Genomic DNA, 25,460 nt, shown 5'->3' with positions numbered 1-25,460 from the left:
GATTAAACGAAAGTCACAAAACAAAACAAAGTATTTTCGCGTAGCCTTTGGGGGAATGCTACACGGCGCACAGACATCACTGAAGCACAACGAAGCGCAATAGTGAGCTGAGCTTTAGGCAAAGTAGAAAAAGTAAAATTTTAGTTCTTTTTTCATTTTCATTACTGCTCCGCACTGTGTATGTGTAGGTACGTTGGCGAAATGGGTCAATAATATAAATGCAAATTAAGCGAGTTATAAACGCTTCTTTAATAGCCCAACATTAAATGCAACTTGTGTGAAAACCACACACAGACAACACACACACACACACACTCTGAAAATCTTGTTAAAATTTAACGATATTTAAGTGTTGGCGCTGGATAAGATTGCCGCGTGTTTAGAATAACTATTAAAAATGGTTGAAAAAAACAAAATCTTCAACAGCTGTTTCAGTCAGCCAATCACGCTAAGTGGTTATAAAGTTGCTTTCGACTCGCAATGCGAAATTCCTAAAGCATGTGCTCATACTTATACATATATTACTCCAAATTATTAAATCTGTTTTTGGTTATTTTGTTAGTTTCATGTTGTTTTTTTTTGTTGCAGTTCGCTTTATTTGGCTGTGCTGTCGACGAGTTTTTGGCAAAACGTGATTTTTTCTTTACATTTCTTTTATTTTTTTAATGCAGTCTAAGGAGCAAAGTTAGCCTGAAAGCATAAGAAAATGTGTAATGGCGAAGAAATAATAAGAGATTTTGCTGAAAAGAATGAATATAATCATTAAAAGAAAGTAAAAGCTTCACGGTGAAGGCTTTCACTTAAAAAACAGTGATTTGAAGAGCTTTCATATCCACTAAAAGGAAGTGCATGATTGAAAGACAAAGATTTTAGTTTTTATAAATATTAGAAGGAAGCAAAAGGTAAACTGTAAAAGTTTTCACCTTTTAAATATTGATTTTGAGCTTTCACTTGGAATTGGAGAGCTTTCACACGTATCAAAGAGAGCATGAAACGAAACATAAAAGCTTCCACTCAAAAAAAAAACAGTGATTTGGTGCTTTCATCTTTCAAAGAAAAGCTTTTAGACACTTCAAAGAGAAGCACAAGATAAACTGCAAAGGAGTTCACTTAAAAAAGTGATTTGTAGAGCTTTCACATACTTCAAATGGAAGTATAAGGCGATATATAAGAGCTTTCGCTTAAAAAACACTGGTTTAAAGCTGTCAGCTTTGAGAGGAGAGCTTTTATACACATTAAAAGGAAGATCGAGATAAACCGCAAAGAAGTTTGCTTAAAAAGTGATCAGGAGCTTTCACATTTACGTGAAGAGTTTTCACATACATCAAAATGAAGTACATTTCTTAAAAGCTTTCGCTCAAAAACCTGTGATTTGGTGCTTTCATCTTTGCATGCAGGGCTTTCATAGAGTAAAAAGTAAAAATATAAAAACAAGCGCTTTAAACAAAAGATGGAGTGCATTCTATGAAGAAAAAATTATCAGATTAACGGAAATGATTTTAGCTTGTAAAATTGCGATTTCAAGCTTTTACCTTTATGTGTCAAGCTTTCATCAATATTAGAAGGAATTACAAGATTTGTACATCTATTCAAGACTTGCGGTTCGAAAATAGTGATTTAGCGCTTTACATGAAGATCTTTTATACACATTAAAAGGAAGTAACAGATAAAAAGAAAGAGCTTTCGTTAAAAAAGATGCTTTCCTGCTTTCGTAATTATTTAGCGAGATTTTATATATTAAAATGAGTTTCAATATAAACCGCAAAGACTTTGGCTTGAAATAGTAATACTGATTTAGAGCTTTCACCTTTACACAAAGAGCTTTTTACACAAATTAATGCTCAGGCTTCATTATTTTTTTTCTATGAGCTCCAATTTAACAATTTTTTTATCTACGAGTATGTTTTCATATGACTATAAAACCTCCACTTGCCTAATATATTAACCAACTCACACTCTAGGTATATTGAAGCACCCTCCTAAAGTAAAAGTAACAACAATTATATTCTAAACTGTGCGATCAAACATCATTAAGGTGTTGAGTGAAATGCGCCATAATTTTTAGTACAACTGCTTGTCAAACGGATTAACCAGAACCGCAAAGAACAGCAAGCATTGATCATTATAATAAATATAAGACTACACAACCAAATCGTTTACGTATGTAGCAACGATTTAAGAGGTTAATTTAAATGAGTTAGCTCATTTCAGTGACAAGCACGTAAATACAAACAAACACTTGACTGTTTTCTGTTTTATTTTTGCTATTTTTCTGCATCTCACGCTATGCAAATAGAATTCTAATAATAAAGCGGTGACTCGCTTGCAGCCGTTCAAGCCGGTATTTTATGACTGAAAGCTGTGCAGCACAAGCAGCCAAGCTAAGTGTATATGCAGATAAATAAAAATTAAATGTTTTTCTTTGACAAATTTAATAAACTACAATATTTTGATTGCTTTTTTGCGGGTAGCAAGTTTGAGAGGTTTTTTAGAGTAACTATTTGGGAGTTGTAGTGTTAATTAAGAGTTTGGCGGTCTTAGAGCAATTGGAAGCATAACTAATGAATTGAGTAAAAATTAATAGTGATAAGAGAAGATCATATAGATATAATTCGAGACAACTAAAGTGAAAAAAAATATATGCTTCGCTTAAGGGTATGCTATATATCGCCTAAAGGTATGCTAAAGTTATGATATGATATATAACTTAACCAAACCTCGAAATGGTCGTGGTTTTTTTTATTTTCTGAGGATAATCGGGATAAACTAAAGACAAGGGTTAAAGATAAAATCAGAAAGTCGATATCTGGTTCCAGATAAATTTTGAATATCGAAATATTCAAACAGAAATTAAAATCAAGACAAAGCAATCTATTGGCAGTGGTCTTACAGTCAATAATATTTATGTAAAATATATAAAGCTACGTTTTGAGCCTGAGTTTAATCACACTTTTTAAAGATGATTCTTCCAAAATATACCCACAAACATATGTAGGTAAATTTATTGCTTTTGAAAGTTGTTCTGACACTTTTGTGAGTTTGAATCTCGCAATTTTCAAGCTAAACTCTTTCGTATTGTTCATATTTTATTTGAATTATAATTAAGCATTGTCTTAAGAGTGTCTCCTGAGACAAAGGTAATAGCGCATTATTTCATTGCTTCGATTGACAAATGCAAATCAGGTTTCCACAAACAAAATTTAAGACTCAATTGAATTGTTAAGAAATAAAAATTATATTTATTACAAAAAATAATACAAATGTAAAAAAAGTTAAAATAATTAAAAAAATAGAAAAAATAAAATAATTTAAATAATAGAAAAAAATTAAAATAATTTAAGAAATATAAAAAAATTTAAATTATTTAAAAAATAGAAAAAAATTATAATAATTAAAAAAAAATAGAAAAAATAAAATAATTTAAATAATAGAAAAAAATTAAAATAATTTAAGAAATATAAAAAAAATTAAATTATTTAAAAAATAGAAAAAAAAATTAAAATAATTTAAAAAATAGAAATCAAATTAAAATAATTAAATTATTAATTAAAAAATTATAAAACTTTAATTTAATAAATAAAACGAAAAAACAACTGCAAAAAATAAAAAAAAGGTAAAGCAATATAAATATAAAAAAATTAAAAAATCCAAAAAAAAAAACCAAAAAATATTTAAATTTTAACAAATAAATTAAAATAACAGAAGCAACTGTTTAATAAACACCAAAAAAGCAATAAACAAAAAACTAAAATGCATATAATATTAACCAAAAACAAACAAAACATATGGCCAATTTTAATATATGAAGTTCAAATGCAGACAGCACTACTAATTTATTGTAGTCGCACGTTTGTACATAAAATATTTGAAAAAAAAAAATCAAAACAAAACGCTACAAAACTATTCGGCAAAAGCGCACAAAAAAGTCATAAAAATAAATCAATTCAAATTCAAGCTGGGAAATAAAGTTTAACGTTTCACGGCACTTAAAAGTCCACACTTGACGTTTGAAGCTTAATGGCAGCGCTATTAGCCATAAATATTACAGTTAAAAGCTACATGCATAAACATGGTTAGCGTTATTTGGCAAAGGTCGTAATGGCAAAGCGAAACAATAATAAATTAATTTAACACAAGTGACAAAAGCATAAAAGGAAGCAATTAGGTTTTGATGAAGTTGTTGGAAAAAAATTCTGTGGAATTTTGTGAGTGAGATAAATTGAAGATTAATTTTTTTTTACATAAATAATAATAATAATAAAAAATATAAAAATATGCGAACTAAAAAATAAATAAAAAAATAAAAAATAATAATAAAAAAATAAGACAGAATTATTAAAAAAAAAAAATTAATAAAATAGAATAAAAATTAATAAAAGATATAAAATAACTGAAAGTAATAAATAAAAAATAATTATAATAAAAAATAATTTAAAAAAAATAAGAAAAAATTATTAAAAAAAGAAAAATTAATAAAATAGTATAAAAATTAATAAGAAATATAAAAATAATTAAAAGCAATAAATAAAAAATAATTATATTAAAAAATAATTTTAAAAATAAGAAAAAAAATAATAAAATAGTAAAAAAAAAGTAATAAAAAATAAACAAAAATATGTTTTGTCGATGGAAAGTAGCAGAAAAACAAATTTAAAAAATTGTAAAATTAAAAAAAAATTAACAAAAAGTAATAAAAAAAATATAAAAAACAAAAAAATCAAAAATATCAAATACTAAATATTAAGAAATGTCAAAAGGTAAATAATTAAAATAAAAAAGAAATAAAAATACACAAAAAAATTAAAAAAAATACAAAAACATTATCGAAAAAACTTAATTTTAATTAAATTACTTAATATTAGTTAAATAAAAAAATTTAAGAAAGTAAAGAAAATAAAATAAATAGTATATTAAACATATAAACAAATTAAAAAATATAAAATTCAAAAAAATATATATAAATAATAATTATAAAAAAATATAAATAAATAATAATTATAAATTATAAAAAAAATTAGAAAGACGTGTTAAACAAAATATAAAAAAATTCAAAAAAAAAATTTAAATAGTGAAAAAAAATTTTAAAATAAATAAAAAATAAAATTTTACAGATTTAAAAATATAAATATAAAAAAAAAATAAATTAATTTTTTCAATATTTATTTATTTTGGAAAAAAAATTCTACAATAGAAAGTTCGGAGAAATAAAAAAATTATAGTTTTTTTTTTTTAAGTTATTCCATACGAAAATTCAGTTCAAACAAAATCTATGAAAGCAATTTACAAAAAAAATAAATACTTTAAGCCCACACTAGCTCTATAAAGTTACACACACACCACCTGAACCAACTAAAATAAAAAATGAAAACTAAAAGAACTATAAATCATTAATTAAACCACAAGAGTTTTGCGGCAATTTGAAAATTTCATTGGAAAAGCTCCACGCTCTACTTCACATGGGGCAACAAAATATTTAGGCTGCAAAAGCAAACTGTGTGCAACTGAGCCTGCTGCACTTGACGCAAACGCTCTTAGCTGCGGCTGCAGCACTACTCCGTATATAAAATTCAAACAGCGACCGACTACCAATTAGAGCGGCGGCGATGTTGCAAGCGAAATATGGACAACAACTAGTGCAGCAGTAGCAGCGATGGTCGAAAGTAACAAGCAACAACAAGTGGAGTGTGTTGTTGTGAAAGCAACTACAACAAGTTGAATAAAAAATTTATAGGTGGAAAAAATCTGCTAAAATTCACCTGAGAGCAGACGGACGCAGTGCAACGCACAAACGCATTACTGCCCGTTGGTTGGCTACTGAAAGCGGCTGCAGGCCGTGGCTTTTGGTACCAGAAGTGGTGCGCCTGTGAAGCGCTTATAAGTCATACTGGTAAATAAAATAATGCCAACAATAACAATGATGTAAATTGAAAAAATTGCAAAAAAATAAATAAATAAAATCAACAAGAGCAGCAGAAAAAATAGCGTCGGCACTTGTGGTTGCTGGTAACAACAACAACAATAATGGCAAGTAAACAGCAATTATAAGCACACAAAGTGCGGATATTTGCGCTAAGCAAAGATGTGGCTAATAAAAAAATAATACACAAAAAAAATAAAAAAATAATTAAATAAATAAACTTATAAAACGATCAGAAATCAAAAATTGAAAAAAAAAAATAAAAATTCAAAAAAAAAAAAAAAATAATAAAAATTGGAAAAAAATTTTAAAAATTCAAAAAATAATTTTAAAAATTAAAAAAAAAATTTTAAATAAAAAAGAAAAATTTAAAAAGAATAAAAAAAATAAAAAAAAAATAAAAAATTAAAAAAAAATAAAAAAAAAAATATTTAAAAAAATTAAAAAACGAATTTAAAAAAAATATAACAAATCAAATCTGTAAAAACAAAAAAAAAAAAACAATACTAAAAAGCCGAAAAAATAATAAAATGAATAAAAGTAATAATGAAATCAGTAAAAAAAGCTGTTATAAAAAACATAAAAAAAAATTTTAAAAATAAAGCAACTAATTAGTAAAAAAAACGAAAAATAAACCACGCAGAAATCGCCGAAAATCGCAAAGTAATTATATTTTTAGCAAGCATTAAAAATTTATAATTAAAAGTGAAATTCAAAAATGTTGCAGTAGAAAGGGAAAGGCTGAAGATATAAAAGATTGTTATAGCTTTTTTGAGGCAGGTAAAATGAGTTTCCGAAGCGTAGCGGTACATGTGACCACGTACTGCACAGCAGGAGATAAGAAAATTGCGTGGAGAAAGAGTAATGCATAAAAAGAAGGAAGGAAAGAGCAGAAAAGATTTCACCGAACCGCGGTTACTTGGTGTTGCGACTTCAACTTGAACTTTATAATAACTAAAAGAGAGTATTTTGAAAGTAAAAGATCAGCAAAGCGAAATTATATCGACAGTGGTTAACCAAAAAACAGGGTTTATCAACCTAATTCACAGAATCTATAGTAGAAGTCGAGTTGACACAGCAGATCTTTGGTTTCATATAGTTTCTTCTTCTTGAACTAAGATTCCCCAATGTTTGACTTCATCGTAATTACATTAATCATTAGTAGAAGGCGAGTTGACGCAGAAGATATCTTATTTCACAAGGTTTCTTTTTCTTGAACTATGGTTTCAGGGTTCTCCACGTTAGACTTCATCCTAGTTACATCAGTTATTAATGGAAGTCGAGTTGCCGCGGAAGAACTTTGCTTCCATATGGTCTGTTCTTGAACTTTGCTGGCAAAAATCCTGTAGAAGTGTCAAGAAGAAAAAATTTCTACAGACCCAGAGGCTAAGTTAGGTACGCAGGCTCTTCCCTTAAATTGAAACACAATTAGACTATTAAGATCAGTAATTTGCGATGTCATTAAATTCAACCCCTTTACTTAAATTTAAGAATCAATAAAGCGCCTAGAACCTACCACAAATTTGCAGAGGTTTTTTTCTTCTACATGCGCTAATTCGCGTGGGTGCCCAAAAAAGTGAGATTCAAGGATTTTTTGCCTAGATCATTCTAAAAGGAAATGTTAGGAAGCTTTTTCATCCTCATCCTTTTCCAAGCAGCTAGCATCCGGTAAAATTTTATAGTTTGAGCCCGTGAATCCCGATGGAACAATGGCCAGTTAGAACTCCTATGACTTCTGAAAGATTGACCTTTTTAAGGGCGAAGAGTTCCCTTGACCTCTTGCGATTTACTTTGGGCCAGAATAATCTAGCGACCAGAGAATAAAGCTGGAAAATAATTAATAATCAATAAAAATCTTGCAAGTTTTGACTGGCAGCGAATGTTGTATACTCTCTCTCTCTTTCATCTCTCAGAAAACTGAATACGAAGTATAAATGTTTGGATATAAATCCGGATCCGTTCGAATTTTGTAGACCCGAGAGAAGCGACTCTATTCACAGTAAGAATCGTAACAGAGATGTTGAAGGGAGTGGATTCTATGTGGAATACGGAATCGAAGTAACGAGACGAGACAGCAGAAATATTTGTGGATAGTGCGTTATGGTTATGATGATTGTCGGTAGCAGTTTTTACAAGATTTTCAGACAAAATGGTTAGAAAAAATATTAAAGAAAGCTGCTTTCATGGCGAGATCTTGAAAAGGACATTTCTTGTATTGTAGGTTCTAATGAAGGAAACTAGAAGAAATCCGTTCTTGAGTTGTAATTGGTTCCTATGTTGTTTTTTATATCTAATTTCAAGATCAGCAATATCGTAACCCGGGCGGCTTATCTAAGTCAAACAGAAACTACTAAATGATTATCACAAAATATTACCGTTATTATAAACTTTTTTGGAACTAATGCTATACAACTATGAAGTGCGATTTCAAAATGTATATTTCATGGGTTATTCTCAAAAGAGTAAAGCGAAATTAATCAACTAAACTCAACCATGAATGATTTTGTATTTTCCTGAAGATTTTGATGAGATTGGAGGTACTGAGGATTCTCGCTCTCTTCAAGCGGCAGTTGGTCTTAAATTTTGAGAGCGTAGAGTATAGGTGGTAATCGTTACTGAAACGACTACTCTCTTTCATCGCGATTTAATTTTCTCAATTTATTTCGCAAATTCGCAATTTCATAAACAATTCCCATTCATTAAAACAACAAAAAAGGGATATAAATCAATTTAATTGTGGTATTCTCGCTGTTTAAGTGTAAACAATTGAAAATAGTTGTGACATAAAATGCTATAAAATATTTGAAAAACTGTATGTAATGAAAATTAATATTTATATTTTTAATTTTATACAATTATTGCATTATGCACAAACAGCGAATGCATAATTTAAGACAATTTTATTTTTTTATTTCTTTATTTCTATAAATCGTTTACAATTATGACACAGGCAATTTGCCATTCAAATTGTAGGAAAAATTAGCAACACACACCTGCTCTACTGCGCACTTGCAATGCGGTATTATAATGAATAAAATACACCCTTTTGCATACAAACAACAACTACTCACAAGCGGATAAACAATATCAACAAATTAAAAGGCGAAACGCTGTAGAAACGCTCACTTTGAACAGCGCCGCGCACTTTGTTAGAGTGCGAGACAAGCGTCTGCTACTTAGCGTACACGCCGCCAACGTTGCTATAATCGCCCACCTGCTCGTTCGACGAGGTTCCGAGGCTAGGCTTCACGTGCCAACACCCAAGAGATACAACTAATAAATCAAAGTAATCGACACTTGAAATTTGACCAACATTTCAGCGGCGCACAGAAAAAAAAAACGCGGAAAAAACTACAGCAGCAAACAATTAAATTATGTAGCTAAAATATGGGGGGCGGGACGTAAGCCAAACAAACACAAAAAAAAATGTAAAAAATAAACAACATTAACGAAACTATAAACAACAAGAACAACAAAATGCGACTTAATTTCACAGCGTGTGAGTCGATTTTCGAATTTTTTACACTTTTCTAGTTGTGAATCACTCAACGATTAGGTGTGAACGCCTGAGATACCTGCAAGCAATATTGCCTAGTTATATGTGCATGTGTGTGTGACTTTATTGTATCGCAGCGTAGTTTAAATATGCGGAATAAAGTAAGGAACAAAATAGCATACAATATTTCTAGTTAAAAAAATATAAAACACAATCAGAAAAATATAAATCATAAAAAAAAAAACAAAATAAATTGAAAAAAATCTCAAATTAATTAGATTTCTAGCGTTAATGGCGTAAATATGTGGAGTCAAATATGATTATTTGCGGATAATAGTAATTAAGCTTGAAGCATGTGAAGTTCAAAAGCCACTCAAGGTAGCCAAATGCTTACAAACAACTTTTACTTAACACTTTTAGCGATTGGGCTGAGAATTTTTTCGTAGCAATAAGAAATTAAAAAGTAATAATCAATGAATAATAAAAAACTAAAACTTAAAAAAATTATTATAATAATAAAATAATAAATAAATAAAAAAATAATAAAAAAAAAATTAAACAAACATTTAAAAATAAAAATAAAAAATCTTAAAAAAATTAAATTAAAAATATAATTCAAAAAAATTAATAAAATATTTAATAATAGAAATAAAAAAATTAAATAAATACATTATAAAAAAAAATAAGTTAAATAAAAAATAAAATTAAAAAAATATTACTGAATTATTAAAAAACTATTAAATTATATAATTAATTATTTTTTAATTATTAAAAAAGTTAATAAAAAAAAATTAATATAATATTAAAAAATACTAATAATTCTTTGGCATTCTCTTTCTATTCTTTTAAATCAATAAAAAAACTTCCCATTCCAACGTCAGCCCCTTTAACACAGTGCCGAAGTACTACATCCAAACTAGGACCAAACAATATAGATGATAAGATGATAACATTCGAATTTCAATACAGATACATACATATATGTCAAGTGTTTTACCGTCGCGGCCTGTCAAAGAACCCTAAGGGGTTTCCTTTTCCTTAATATTACAGATACGCACATTAGGCTCTCACCAATTTCTTAGATTTTGGATTAAGTTCTATTTTTCTATTTCTTGTTCGATGATTGAGAGTACTAAATGGTTTAAGGGAGGGGTCTGGGATAATACGGATATGAGACAAGAATATGTCCTCAAAATTTTAATCCGATCTAAGCAATATTCTTGAAGTTATTGTTTAATTAGTCTCGGGGCCTTTAACGCTCTAACTCTAACAGCTACGGGCGGTTGGGATTGCAGTGCAGCTTTAAACGCGTTTTTCTCAAAACTACTTTTTTCAATTCCGTGTTCACTGCCATTAGAAAACTGCTCGACCGATTCATTTCAAACTTGGTACACATTTTCTTCACAGATTTGTTAAAAATTTAACTAAATTTTTATGGTTTTTCATTTTCGGATAATTTCCAGCCGAGTTACAGTGAACACCGCAAGACGTCACGGGCTAATGGTTTAATATTCTAGCATGAAAAATTTACAGAACATAGTCAAAACTATGCTCAATAATGTATAGAAGGTTTGAATAAAATTGCTTAATCAATATTTGAGATAAAAAATCACAAAGAAAGTGTTTTTTTTTTGCGCTGAAACCCAGACTCCTCCCTTAAACCGCTTCTGAACGACTGAAGGCTTTCAAAAAATATATTTGCTGTCAGAAGGACCTGTCAAATAACAACCGTCTTTAGGATACTCCTCCAGTGTTAGTCAATTTCTCAATCCACGAATCCACCCCAGTTTTTATGGAGATTTTTACCCATTCAATCCACTCATCTTTGGCATCTAAGAAAACCGTGTATGATGGCACGAGGATAAGAGAAGAGTTGTATCTCTCACACTCAGGTTTTTTTGCTCAGAGAGAGCCTAGAACTGTCAACTCAGCCGTGGGATTATTATTTAATACTTGATGTCCCTTTCCTTGACTATAGGATCTCTACCTTTTCAAGTAACTGCCACTCAGCAGTAGATTTGAAACTCACATAGCTTTCGAAAGTGAATGGAAAATGAAACAGTGTAAAAATTGAGGGAATATGTAGGTTGAGATATCTATAGACGAATTACAAATCTGTAGATTGTATTGGAACTTATACATTAGATCTTATAGAACGGTTTCATCATGACAATAACTCCATCTTAAAAATTTAAAGCCAAGTTTTGGAATCTAAACCTAAGGTTGCCAAAAAACAACAACAACTTGATAATTTACAAAGAGATCTCAAACTCTGCGAGTTACTCTAAAAGCTTTCCATAAACGTCATTCACATTGACAGCTGGATTGACAAGAGACTCAGATATTTTACAGGAACTTTATGAAATATGTATGTAGGGTTGAATAAGGAACGGAAGAAAGCTATAATGCTGTATAGCTCAAATCCTCAAAATTTGAATCAATTTTTTCGGAAATTTTGGAGTTTTTTCAAAGTTCTTTAAGGACGTTCACAAAATCATATGAAATTCTCCTATATATATTATTATGAATACTTCAAGAACTTATTTTTAGAAGAAATTCCAGAACTTTCGAAAAACTACCAGGTAATACACACAACTAAAACTGTCAAAATGTTTATTTCGTAGCCGCCAACAGCAAAAAATAATATAGATAAATAAATAATAAAGTCCATTAAATTTCCCACAGTAAATGCCGTGCAGCTTAATCTATTTTCAACTGCCGTCAAGCAGACATCACACCTTTTGGCGCACATAAAAATCAATAACAAAGCCACTGAATGAGATTTAGCCCGAAGCCCTTGCCAGCACCCCCTTCTCTTACCACTCCAAACAACGAACCATTGAGCCAACGTGCTGCTGGTGGTTTGGCAGACGGGTGAAAATCACTGAATACCGGCAATAATATTTTTCGCTTTGTAAGCAACGGCGGCGAATGTGAATGCATAGAGGCAGTGAATAAAAGTAGTAGAAGGAAAAAAAAATTAAATTGCACTTACGCTTTTGGGTGGGCAATGCAATAGACCAGGGTGGACTGGGTTTGAGTGTTGAGTACACAGTGCGAGGCAGGGAATTTGACGTGTATTTGAAACTGATGAAATTCGCGCGACGCAAAGTAGGAAACAAACAACTATACTATGCAGTGTAGAAAAGTTCAAATGCCAACAGTGGCCGCCAGGCAGGCAGGCCAGGCCGTCAGCAGTTGGATTTTGTATAGCATGAGGTCAGGCCGTGCGATGTAGTAGTTAGTCAAACGATTGCAATGGACTATACAAAAATTCCTAACCAAACGAAAAAATAAATGCCAACAACAACAACAACCAAAAAAAATGGAGGACAAAGCAGAAGCGTACACTATTGGTACAAAGTCATGTTGATTTAGCGAAAAGTTAGTTGGGGCACATAAGAGCTGCTGTGCTGCTGGCGGTCAGCAATAGGTGCGCTTACTGATTTGGTTATGGCGTTACGGCGCGCGGTTGTGTATGCTAGCTCAGCTCTGCAAGGCAAGTTTACAAAAACAAAAAATTAATAAAAAAAAAATAAGTGCAAGGAAAAATAGAAAATCCAGAGGTGATGAAACAGCACAAAGCGTATGGCGTAAAAATGGGCCGCTGGGCGAGCGAAAATAGTATGCGTTGCTTCGAAAGTGGGAAGAGTTGAGCACCGAGACTCTGAGAGTTGAGGTCGCTTGTTGGGGTTAGCACAGGTAATTTGTTGGGGCTTCCTTACAATACACACACACCAGCGCTTGGTGGCAATGTGTGATAAATATGTGTGGCATGTTGCAATTGTGAATGAGCCAAATACCAACACTAAGCACAATGTGCCACAAGAGACTATATATGAGTATATGGAGACTGCCACGCAATAGACACCACAAAAAAAAAAAAATAATTGGAAAAAATACAAACAAGCCTACAAAGTGCCGTGTTAAAGTGGAAAGCAGGAAAATTGCACATATAAAGCAGAGAAACTATAAAGTAGAGACGCGAAAAGATAGACAAACAGCCAGGCGTGCCACAAATATAGCAAAGTACGGCGAACTTGTTAGGTCGGTGAGCGAGTGAGACTACGAGGCACGAACAAGTCGCGCATATACAGAGGTCGATCGTATGCGAAACCGCATAAACCAGGCAAGTCACAGAGTTCCTGTACACAAACGGCAACGGACTGGAGTCGTCGACACAAATACTTATAAAGCAATAACAACAACAACATGTAAGATAAATTTTACTTGCAACCATGAATGCTTGCAACAGAACACTTACAGAGTCACAACGCCATAGCAAAGTAAATAAGCAGAATGATTCTCATATTCCAGTAACTGGAAGCATAATAGTCTAGCGCGTCGAATTAGTCGGGTATTAGCAGTGCCTAACCATTGGAAGTGGGTGGTGTGGTGTGTGGAGAGAGGAGTTGACGTGCTGACGTCGACTTTGTGACAAAAGCGGGTGTGTGTGAGTGCGGCGCAACACCGTGGCATAGAAAGTGTGTTAGGAATAGCGCGAGTCGTTGGCCTTAGACAATAAATGCAGTAAGTAAGTAAGCGAGAAGTTGAAAACAAGCAACATGTAAGAGGTATCACATTAAAATATATATGCGACATTCACTCTAATCCTGCTTTCGCAGTCGACTGGCAGACAGACGTCATATATGTACTTTTACAGTGTTGCGTTTTTGGTGAAATGTCTGCAATCGGCTGATAGTATTGAAATCTAAGACAGCTTACTTTCGCAAAAAATATTTGTGGCTCGGACGAAGATCTGTGGTTTTTAATGCGTTTCAGCGATATGTGAGGGTTTTACGATCCATACTTAAGACCTTGTAACCTTACCTCACCTAACTTCTGAGCTTCGGACCCTAAATATTGTAACAGGTCGTGAATTCGAAATACAACATGGCTACTACATAAAGAGGCAGCAATCTGTTAAAGAGACCAGACTTCAGACCTTCCCGCAGCTTCAGCTTCAGGCAGACCTTAAACGCCATTCACAATAATAGATATTAATACATTCCTTGACTCGCACCCACAGAATGGCGCCCTTAGACTCAAACCACCACCCAATGCAAAGGACGAGCTCCGTATGACACTAACCACCTCTATGCATGCCCAACAAAGACGACTCATCTAACAACCCTCTATCTATCGTCCGACCCTGTCGAAAAAGCTCGTTTCTTGGATCTCTCGTTGGATAACCTTGATGACAGCTATGTACGTGTACGCATTCCCTTTCAACCAAGATCTCGTTGATCGTTATAACAACAACAACTAAGGGATCTTTGATTCATTCAAAGTATTACTTGATTGTTGAGCATTGCTTATTAGACTTAGGCTTAAGATCGAGCGAGGTCCTTCTGACCCTCGGTGGACCTTCCGGTGCTTAGTGGAAGGTGCAGATGAATCATCCAACCACTTCCTCCTTCAATATCCAGCCTTTGCCAGACTATGGTTAAAACACCACAGTAGACACAACTTCGGCGAACCCAGCGAATTGACTGGAATCTTCATTAGCCGACTTAAAAACTTTATAATAGAGTCGAAGCTCTTTGTCTAATCATGAAACTCTTGGCGATCCGTTAGGAATATTTGTCTATGCTGTCTAAGTGAGATATGTACTCTGTAGATGTGGAGATTTACCCCTCGACCAAAACGTAACCTAAACTAGGGTTAAGATTGCCAAAAAGCTTATACTTTGATTTTTAGAAAGAACACTTAGAAATGTTGAAATTCCTGTAACAGAGTCCAAGCGCATTGTCGAAAGATGAGGGTTTTGGCGGTCCGTTAGGAGTATTTGGGAGTCACAAAGGACTGTTTATGCTGTCTAAGTGAGATTCTCTCTAGATGCAGAGATCTACGCCTCAACCTAACCTAACCTAGGTTTAGGATCCCCATAAGTTAGTCACAATAAGCTTATACTTTGTTTTTTAGCAAGAGTACTTAGAAATGTTGTTGTTTCTGATTTCTGAAGCATAATTTTATCAAGTTTCATAAGACAACCACTTCTTCCGGTGAATTTAGTACCTTAATGCACGGATTTATAGTGAAATCTCTGCATAGTACCCTTCTTAATGTCAAGAGGTCACTATTTTTGTAAACCTAACGCAATTATAAAATATTTTTACACTTAATTCTTCTGTAAACATATTGCTTGAAAGCTTCAAATCATTATCAGCACAATAGTGAATAATCTTGTCCAGCTGTAAGTATTTTGCTGAAGTGCCTGCTTTATATAATAAGTACAGCTCACCGCTTGCAACACAACAAAATATTTTAATACCCACTTCAGACTTTAAACCACAATCCACAAGCACATGCTTCAGACAAACACAGAGGAAGAAGAAGAAAATCATTGAAAAGGAAGAAGTACTAAAGAAAGAAAGAAAGCAAACATTAATCCACAGCAAGTACAGTAACAAATTAGACGACAGGAAACATGAAAATCTAATAGACTAACTGTTATTTGTAAAAGCAAATGAAAAGTGGTTAAGTATGGCGAGCGGAAAAGCATAATAATGAGGACTTACTGTAGTGTAGACCAAAAGTTCGGGGAAGAAAATGTGAGTAAATAAATATTTTTAAATAAAAGTCAAAGCAACTAAAGCATAACAACTATTTTAGAAACATAAACTTTGGTTGGAGGGCAAAAAACTGCGGCTGATTGCATAGTTGGGTTCGAGCGCAGGTCGGTTGGGTGTTCAGTGGGTGGTCTGGGATCTCTTTAGACGGCTCAAGTATTAAACCAGCAGGCAAGTAAAGTGCAGCGAAGCAACGAAATGTAATCACAATTCAATTTGCTGCCTATTTATATAGTGCTGCAAATACAAACAGACATTTGTTGCAAAAACGCACAAAAAGTCTAAGGCAGACACAAAAAGGGAATATAAAAATCGAGGTAAACAATGTTAAGCCAGAGTATAGTTGAGGATTGAAAGAAAGCAGTAACAACAAGCCATAGAGATACACAACGAACTCGAAAGTGTAGCCGCCTAGAACTTAGGTGGCAGTAGGAGGCAGTCAACAACAAAGCTGCAGCAGACTATACGCGTCAGTGCAATTGCAATTGTTTGGCGACCAACGAGTAAAGTTGAGAATAAGAAGTTGCAAGTGCAAGTCATGCCAATGTTGCATGCAATGAAGTAATGCAACATTGTGCTTGTAGAATCGCAAGAAACTCAACGAAGCGGCGCTGCGCTGCGCCTAAGTAGGCAGGCAAGCAAGTAGTAAGTGCTTGCTTCTAATGCTATGCGGCAAGCCGGCTAGGCTAGGCTAGAAATCTTCAAGTGTCGTTAGCACTTGTGCGAGCGCGCAAACGTTAGCTGACTGGCTAATTGCGGTTGGAGAGCCTGAACCACATGCCTGACGTCTTGATGGTTGCTTGGTTGGCTGGTCGCACTTGCTCGCTGGCTAGCTGACTGACTGCCTGTTTGCTTGGTTGCTTGGTTAGTTAAATAGCGGTTTGTCTATTTCAATGGCGGCGTACTGCATCGCCATGCACTTTACAACTAGATACAATTCTGTTGTTGCCGCTGATTTAACAGCGCGATAATAATGCATTATCGGCTCATTTGTTTGTACACTTAATGTGATTGAGCAAATGTACTGCATATTTCATAAAAAATATTAAAAAAAAACAGCTAGCTAGCTTTTCTCATACTTGCCCGCATAATAAGTGTGTAATTAAAGCGCCGGTGCCTGCATAAAAAAATAATGCATTAGAAACATGAAATAAAATCGTTAAATCATTAAGTACAATAATGGCTTAGACAGTTCGAAAGCATTTTGTTTGAACTGCGCTTTAAGCTTGAGTTAAACTACACTTGTGCGCCATGTAAATATGTATTGTGGGTTCATAAACATTTTATATGCAATTTTAATTATACATTTTAAAGCAGTTTTTCATTGCACAAGGCTGCTTGTAAGCAATTTTTTTTTAATAATTTAGCGCTGTATTGACAGTGCAAAGATGGAAATTGTAAATATTTATTGGACATATGTAAATAAATGAGTTTTTTAAGAGTAGAGTTGTTAAAATGTGGAACACTTTTATTTAAAAACATGTAAGCACGTGTCTTTTACTATTTAGTGTTATGAAAGTTGTTCACAAATATATTTCACATTTAGAAAAATATTATTTAAGTTTATGGTTTGATACTAAAAATATAATAAAAAAGTAAAATATTAAAATCTGACAATATATTATATAAAAAATAATATAAATTTAAAAGAAAAAATATAATAAAAGAAAAAATAATATTTTAAAAGCAAAAATTAAAAAACAAATATTTAAATAAATGAAATAAAAAAAAATAATAGAAAAATATATAATTAAAAAAATCTATACTCGCTTTATAAATTGTATAATTTTTATATTTGATTTTTTAATATTTTTTCAATGAAAAATAAATTAATAAAAAATAAATTAACAAAATAAATTATTAAAAAAAATGTAGAGGAAAATATTTAAATAAAATTATTAAAAAAAATGTAGAGGAAAATATTTAGATAAAATTATTTAAAAAAATAAATAAATATGTAGAAAAATATTTAAATAATGCTCACTTTATAAATTGTGTAAATTTCATATTTGTTTTTTTTTATATATAATTTCAATAAAAATAAATTAATAAAAATAATAAATTAACATAATAAAATTATTAAACAAATAAATACATAAGTGTATAGAAAAATATATTTAAATAAAAGCTGTGCTCGCTTTATAAATTGTATAAATATCATAATTTATGGCATACAAAAAGATCATATTTAATTTCGTAATTAACTGTTTGTAATTTGTTCAAATTTTAATAAGTAAGCAAATGTAGAGAAACAAGGAAACTTCGTATAAAAGAATTTCTTCCTTTGTAAAAATTTTTTTAGTACTAAATATTCAATTCTTAAACCTTCTACATATAAATTTGATCACACAGAAATTTTAAATAGTTATTTGTAGTGTAAAAAAATGAATATATTTTATTTTATAAAGATAATTGTTTTAACAATATTTTTGGAACAAAATATTCACATGTTAGACTAAATTTAGGAGGGGAAAATGATTAAAATCAATCTGCGGTTCATTTTTTTCGTTAAAATATATATTTTTCAAATTACATATTTAAATACACTAACACTCTTAACTTGTAAAAGATATACAGTAAAAGCTCTTTAGCCGCGGGTTATATGTTCCATAAATATGCCGCGAATACAGAAACCATGAATACGGGATGGTAATTTATATAGGATTATTCGGGATATGTTCCTAGGTGACAAAAAAAACCAAATATGTATATAAAAAATTATTTAATTGAAGTTTTTGAATATTTTAACTAATTATCTTAAGGCTTAGGCAATGGCAATGAGGAATTTTGTAATTTTTTCTTGCTTAGCAGTTTTCAAAAGCTCCTTCAATTCAGACTGATACACAGCAGTCGCATTAGCAATTTGTCTTTTAAAAATTAGACTTCGTTCTATAGATAAAGAAATCGCAGAGCTCATTTGTCAACCTTCACTAAGATTTTTCAAATTGAATGTCACGTTTCCAGTGCTTGTCAAAGCCTCTTCTTCAATAGGTTGTGTTCAGTTCCATGGAGGCCCTTCTATATTGAAATATTATCAAAAGTTCAAAAATATTGCGAAAATAGTGGAATATTTAACATTTTCTTGTAATAAGAACTATTTTACTTTTTTATTAGTCCATTTGACAAGAATATTGCGTTGGATACCTATTGGAATAATTTTATTATTATGTATGTGCTTATTAGATCCGCGAATAAAAAAATTTTTAGTCGCGAATATAGAAATTGGGTCTCATTTTTTTAATCCGCGAATAAAGGAAGCGCGAATAAGGAGCTTTTACTGTACATACAATGCGATAACCAAAAAAAAAACATTTTTGCTTCTTTATTGAATTGTTGTCGGAAAATGGTTTGTGTTCCCCTTAAAATGATAAATACCTACGAGACCAATTTGAATAAAAACACAAAAAAGTACAATAACCGCGAAAAACAAAAAATTTTGACAATAGAGCCATTTCTGAAAAGGCGAGGCCGATCCTTTTGAGTCTTAAGAACAAAAAATTAAAGAAATTAATTAATAATAAGGATTAAATATATCACGGGACACTGTAGGAAGACGTTTATATAGGCCACCACTTTTTGGAATCCTGAGTAGAAAAAAGCCACGCCACATACACATCCACGATCGTCTACACTTCGCCAGTGGAAATAAGGACCCATTTTTTTTTAATGTGCTGTGATTTGATTAAATACAAATCAGTAGAATGAGTTTTGTTAGAAAATGTACTGTTCAAAGTCCTAAAGGCCAATTATTCAATTCCAGGTACACAAAAACGACAGTAAAATAAACAAATAGAAATTTTATGAAATGGGGTGTTCTTGCCTGGCACAGAGTGGGTCCAATTTTTCGAATAATTGGGAGAATCGATAGGTTTTAATATTCAGACATATTAAGAAACGAAATAGAATCATTCGTTTTTATTTGATTGCCACTCCGCTGGACTTTTATGCAGGATAACGACCTTAAGCACACAATCAAGGACACAAAGAATTGGCTTATGGCAAAATAAATAATGGTTTTGGATTGATCGGTGCATAGCTCTGACCTATATCCTATAGAAAACTTATTAAGCGATGTGAAACTTAAAAATGCTGCAGGAATTATCAGCATTCTGAGTATTTATGAGGAAGTGTTAAGGAAACTTTGGCATGCATTCCATTGTAGAGTTAATGGTAGTTTGTAGAAAGCATAATAAGTTTTTTTTTGAAAATTGAGGGTCCAGTATCCGTACCAAAAACGTATTATTGTGACACCAAATGAGTAAATATTTTTTTTTTATAATTTTACATTTTTTTGCAATTTATGTTAATTGTGCTATTTGGATGTCGCAAGCGTTTTCGAAGAAGTTTGAGTTTATTAATTAATATAAAATTTAATGATTTTTTTATTTGTTTTACTTAAATAGATTAATTAATAAATTAGTAATAATTATTTAAGTCCGTTTCAATCTTTTAATGAACGTTTTCAATTATATAAGCGCTTATTGCAGCGTATGGCTAAGTAAGTGTGCTATTTGGGTGACCATGGCAATATGGTATGGCATGCAGTCTAGTTTTTTATAATTTTTAGAATTATTATAAACACATTACTGTCAAAATATATTGGTACATCGACTTAATAAAGTTCAACCAACTTTTATATTTTTTTAAGTGCTTTATAAAATGTCGCGATAAGATTACTAATAAAAAAAATGCATAATTTTTCACCAAAATTTCGTCTAACAATATATTTAAAATATTTCTATATTAAACAATATATTTATTTGCTTTTACAACGAAAATATAATATTTGTTTTAGTTTAAAAAAATATCTGCCTTAATTTCTTTCTTTTCTATTATCTCTCATTGAATTATATAAACATTAATACACATATAAATTAATTTTATTTTCTCCAATATTATACCTTTACTCAATATATTTATTTTTTCATTATACACGACTTTCAATTTCTTTAAAGAACAAATAATGAAATGTCTTTTTAAGAAACTCTTTGCTTTACTTTTTAAAATTCCTATCAACTATTAAGCCACATCTTACATCATTTCTCCACATTTAAAGAACCCACACTTTTTCCTTTAATTTTTTCAATAGCAAGTCATTTAAGTCATTTAATAAAAATAATTTACATAAACACATGTGTTTGTATACAAAAGATTAACTTCTTTTTTTTTATTGGGAACGCGATACCTGCTATGCTGTAGAGTGCAATAACCTTAAAGTTAATCGGCAGCTCGACCGCACAGCATTAATTTATGCGCGAATCCCAATGTGTGACAAATGAGCGAAGTTGAAGTGATTTTATTGTATTATTTATTTATTTTTTATCATTTATGTTTTGTATAAATACATATACGAACAAACATATGTATGTATTTATGTTGAGTTGCTCGGTCACTTGTTTAACAAACTGTGGATTAATGCCAAAAATAAAAGCTTATAAATGGTGAAATGCAAATTTCACTAAATGAAAAAATTAAATAATCACTACATATAAAAGCAACAGCTAAAGAAATAGCGAGGAAAAAAAAAACATTGGCACTTGCCGGCGTTTGACCCGCGGCTAGAAGAATTTCGGACAATGACATTTCGATACAAGCAAGCGCGACGAACCGTGAAGTTGGCAACACACAAAGCAGATAGTAAAGTAGAAAAATAGAAAATAAATAAAACGAAAAAATCTATTTAGTAACAAATAATATGCAATTGAATTGTATTTAAGGCAATAGAAGTCAAATTGCAATCGCTTGGTATATATAAATGCAGTAGATACGTTTAAAAGCGCACAGTAACGATTTTATTTTGCTATTTACTTTATTTTTATTTAATTTTATCTACTTTTATTCTATTTTATTTATTTTTACTTAATTTTTTCTTTATTTTACTGCCATTTCCAACTAAATCGAATAATTGTATGCAAAACGTCAGCGCACCAAAATCCCCGGCAACAGTAATTGCAATAAGAAAATAATGCAATTCAGTCAGCGCTGCAGTAGCAGAGCCACAGCGACGCAACGCACACACACTTCGTGAGTGCGAGCAGCGCAGTCGTTAATTGGTGATAAACGAAATACATTGAGCGCCGCGCATACAACAAAAGAAAGCAAACAAATAAGAAAAACCGAAGAAGCAGTAGAAGTAGAAGTGTAGTAGATGAGTAAAAAAATCCAAACCAAGTAGAAGAAAGCGAAATACAACAGAATGCGCAGAGCGCAAAGAGCACAAAACATAACACAAACGAAATAATGAAAGGCAAACACAGGCAGAGACAGAGCGCGCATCAGGGAGACAGACAGCAGAAAATCAATTTTCAAGTGACGGCAACGTCAACAGCGACCGCAAACGGACGTCAACAACATAACTGCGGCATGGCTTGCCTGGCGTAGCGTCAAAATGTGACGTACATTTGTATTGTATGTATTTATATAGAATGCTTAATGTAAAGCACATAAAATTAGCATTTATTAAAATGGATTTTATTAGCTTAAGCTATAATATAAATTATAGACGGCTGCTTGGATAAATATTAATAATTTGCGTTGATTTGTTAGAAAATAAAATATTTTTAAATTCTTTCATGTAAATGTGCATATAACCAATTAGAAGTGCAACAATAAAGCGCGCTTAGGCATTTTATAGAAATTTTCCAGTCTCACAACACACATTGTTGACGCTAACCGGCGCTACATATAAACACAAGAAGTGGAAAAACAAAAATTTACCTTTTGTTTTTTTTTTGTTGTTTTTTTCTACAGCATTTACAACTCCTTTCCTTTTTGTTTTCTTGACTTCTCGCTGTTGACACTGCTTTATTAATTTTGCTTTATGTGTATTCCACAAACGGCGTCAGACGACTTGTAAAATAATGCACAAAACTCGTATCAGAATCCGGCCAGTATTTTGGAAAAAAAATGTTTTTTTATAACACACACACATACAAAATTACACAAATATCCTTTTAATTGTTGCGTTTATATTTTATATTTAATAATTCTTCTACAACACTTGACACTGAATATTTTTCGTAGCAAAAATTCACTGCACTTCGAGCAATTTTCGGGAAAATCTTTAACACATTAATATTTATTGTAAGCACACACACCAAATAATTTATATAAAAAATTCTGGATTTCTGCAATTACAGCCAAAACACATATAAAATACACGTTTTTTATATTTTTATTTGTTGCTTTTTAAGTTACTTCCTGATTTACTTCGCCGCCGACAGTGGAAAAGTCAGCAGACGCAGCGTCAGAAATGTCAGCGTGCTGCACACACAATTTGTATGCAAATTTGCCAAACTCTAATATTAATGCCGTTATATATATTTCATTAAATATAGTATAATGTTCACATTAGTTAAATTTCTACAATTTTTTCTCATCAACTTTACGTTTTCTCGATCGCTTGTTACTTGTGCACAATCGAATTTTTCACAAACCTCTTTTTCTGCCGCTAAGTTGTTAGACGCGTTGCTTTTCCTTAACACTTTTACACTGCTGTGTTCTTATTTTGCTTAGTTTATTACCGTTTCACTGTACGCAGTTTGCTTAGCAAGTTCTTTAATAATTAGTAAATTATATTGAATTTGGTTATTTTCAAGTATAAATTTTACTTTTTTTTTCAAGAAATTCGCTTTGAAATTATCCGTTGCGCGTTGCAAACGATTCGAACACCACCATTAAATTTTTATGAGTGAATTTGCCAGTTGGACCAGCACCGTTGTTTGGTCACATTCGCGCTGTCTGTCGTCGGTGCGTTCGTGGCCGTCATTCGATTTTTCGCTATTCCTTTGCATATTGCTCTTCGTGCGCCCAAGCAAGCGGCGCGCTGGTATTGTGCGCTCCTTCTAACACACATAGCGTCTCATGGCGGCTTGCTGTCGCTGCTATGCAGTGGTACTGTGCGCTCAAACTCTCAGCTGTTGTTAAATGAGGGAGGCAGCAGCCAGAGAAGAGCACATATGTTGAGTGGTTTTTGTGTGGTGCAGTGAGTATTGTACTTTTGATTTGAGTAAAATTGTATTTTGAGTGGCTAAGTGCTGCTTTGTGCGGCGCAGGCAATGCAACTAGAATTTTTCCGAGTGGATTATATATGTGTGTGAAAAAGTGGCAGTCTGACAGAGTTGCATTCGTTGGTAGGCCGGATGTTTGTGGGCACAATTTGGTAAAAATGAAATTCGTATGATTTACATATACAGTGGAACTTCCCTAACTCGAATCACCATAATCCACAAAAAACTTCGATTTGGAGAGACTTCAAGGTAATTACATCAGGTAATTTGTACGAAATTTGACTTCTATTGCCAATTCAAGAATGCGATTTATGGAGATCTTCGAGTTATAAGAGTTCGAGTTATGGAAGTTTAACTTAATTTTTTTTATTAAATTAAACTGGGTTTTCTATAGCTTTTTCGACATAATATAGTTTTATCATTATTTTAACCATCATAAGTATATATTCTAGGGAAATCTAAAGTGTCGCAACATGGAGCTCTAGTGGTGGAAGTTCGTTTAGACCTATGTATATAATTGCTCGCGTCTGAATCGTTTATATGAAGGGTACCGCCGGTTACTTCTCACTTCTAGCCATCGTGCGATGATTTGCTATCGACTCAGTCGACAGTATTGACCTATTAGATATCGTCCTATAAATGATATGAATCTTTTCCTGCCTGCTTCCGAGTTCGTGCTTGGAAAGCTAGATTAGAAGGTATTCTCTAACTCTTTATCTTCATATTTGTTAAGACCGATAAAAAGAGATCCTAGTTTAAGTTGAGGAATGCACTGGATTGTTCTTATTATAGACGAAGAGAAAAGTCCCGATATAATTTTCAGAAATGCTGCTGAGCTAACAGTCTTTGGCCGAAAAAACTGGGTTCGTTCCTTGTACGTAGATCCGTTTGTTCTGGGAATGGACGGATCAGAGTTGTCATAAGTTCTACTTCATTCTACTAAACTTATGTAATTCCCCACTACACCTAAAGAAATTATTGGTTTAACAGATAGACCTTTATTATTCCGATTAGACCTTATTTGATCTTCGCCTGGTTACTTCTAACTGATATCTTGTTTTTGGAATTTAAGCGAGAGGCAGACAGTTTTTTTTAATCACCTCAGCACCTTTTCATTAAACCGATTTCTAGTATTTCTATATTTATATTATCCAACAAATTGCGGAAAAATCACGCAAAATCACTCTTGCCAACAGATGCTACTTTGGACTGAATAGACAATGTATGTATGTATGTAAAAATGTAAAGTCCACTCTCGACGTACAAAAACCAAACTCAACAAGTTCTTCATCATTCCCGTTCTACTTTATGGAGCAGAGGCGTGGACTATGTCAACATACGATGAGACGGCACTAGGAGTTTACCGCAGACGTTGGAACGATGATCTGTACGACTTGTTCGACGACATCGACATATGTAGTTCCGCGCATAAAAAGACAGGGGCTACGCTGGCTGGGTTATGTTGT

At 32.0% G+C, this 25,460-nt stretch overlaps 1 protein-coding gene across 13 annotated transcripts in view; it reads right to left on the bottom strand.

Annotated features, from left to right (window-relative positions):
- Nucleotides 1-23,720, bottom strand: part of LOC105209123 (poly(rC)-binding protein 3) — a 211,830-nt gene extending 188,110 nt beyond the window's left edge. For 3 of the 13 annotated variants that reach the window (XM_011179333.3, XM_054228551.1, XM_011179423.3), the window contains exon 1: nt 23,422-23,718. The gene's annotated coding sequence lies outside the window, so the exon portion shown is untranslated. Of the gene's footprint in view, nt 1-22,702; nt 23,043-23,421 lie in introns of those variants that run through there. The other 10 variants (XM_011179371.3, XM_011179406.3, XM_011179450.3 and 7 more) reach the window with 7 other exon arrangements.
- Between the last annotated feature and the right edge of the window lie 1,740 nt (nt 23,721-25,460).

The sequence above is a fragment of the Zeugodacus cucurbitae genome, chromosome 4, assembly GCF_028554725.1.
Source record: "Zeugodacus cucurbitae isolate PBARC_wt_2022May chromosome 4, idZeuCucr1.2, whole genome shotgun sequence".
NCBI classification, from domain to species: domain Eukaryota; kingdom Metazoa; phylum Arthropoda; class Insecta; order Diptera; family Tephritidae; genus Zeugodacus; species Zeugodacus cucurbitae.
The sequence above is the reverse complement of the archived record's forward strand: the minus strand, read 5'-3'. Positions and strand labels throughout refer to the sequence as shown.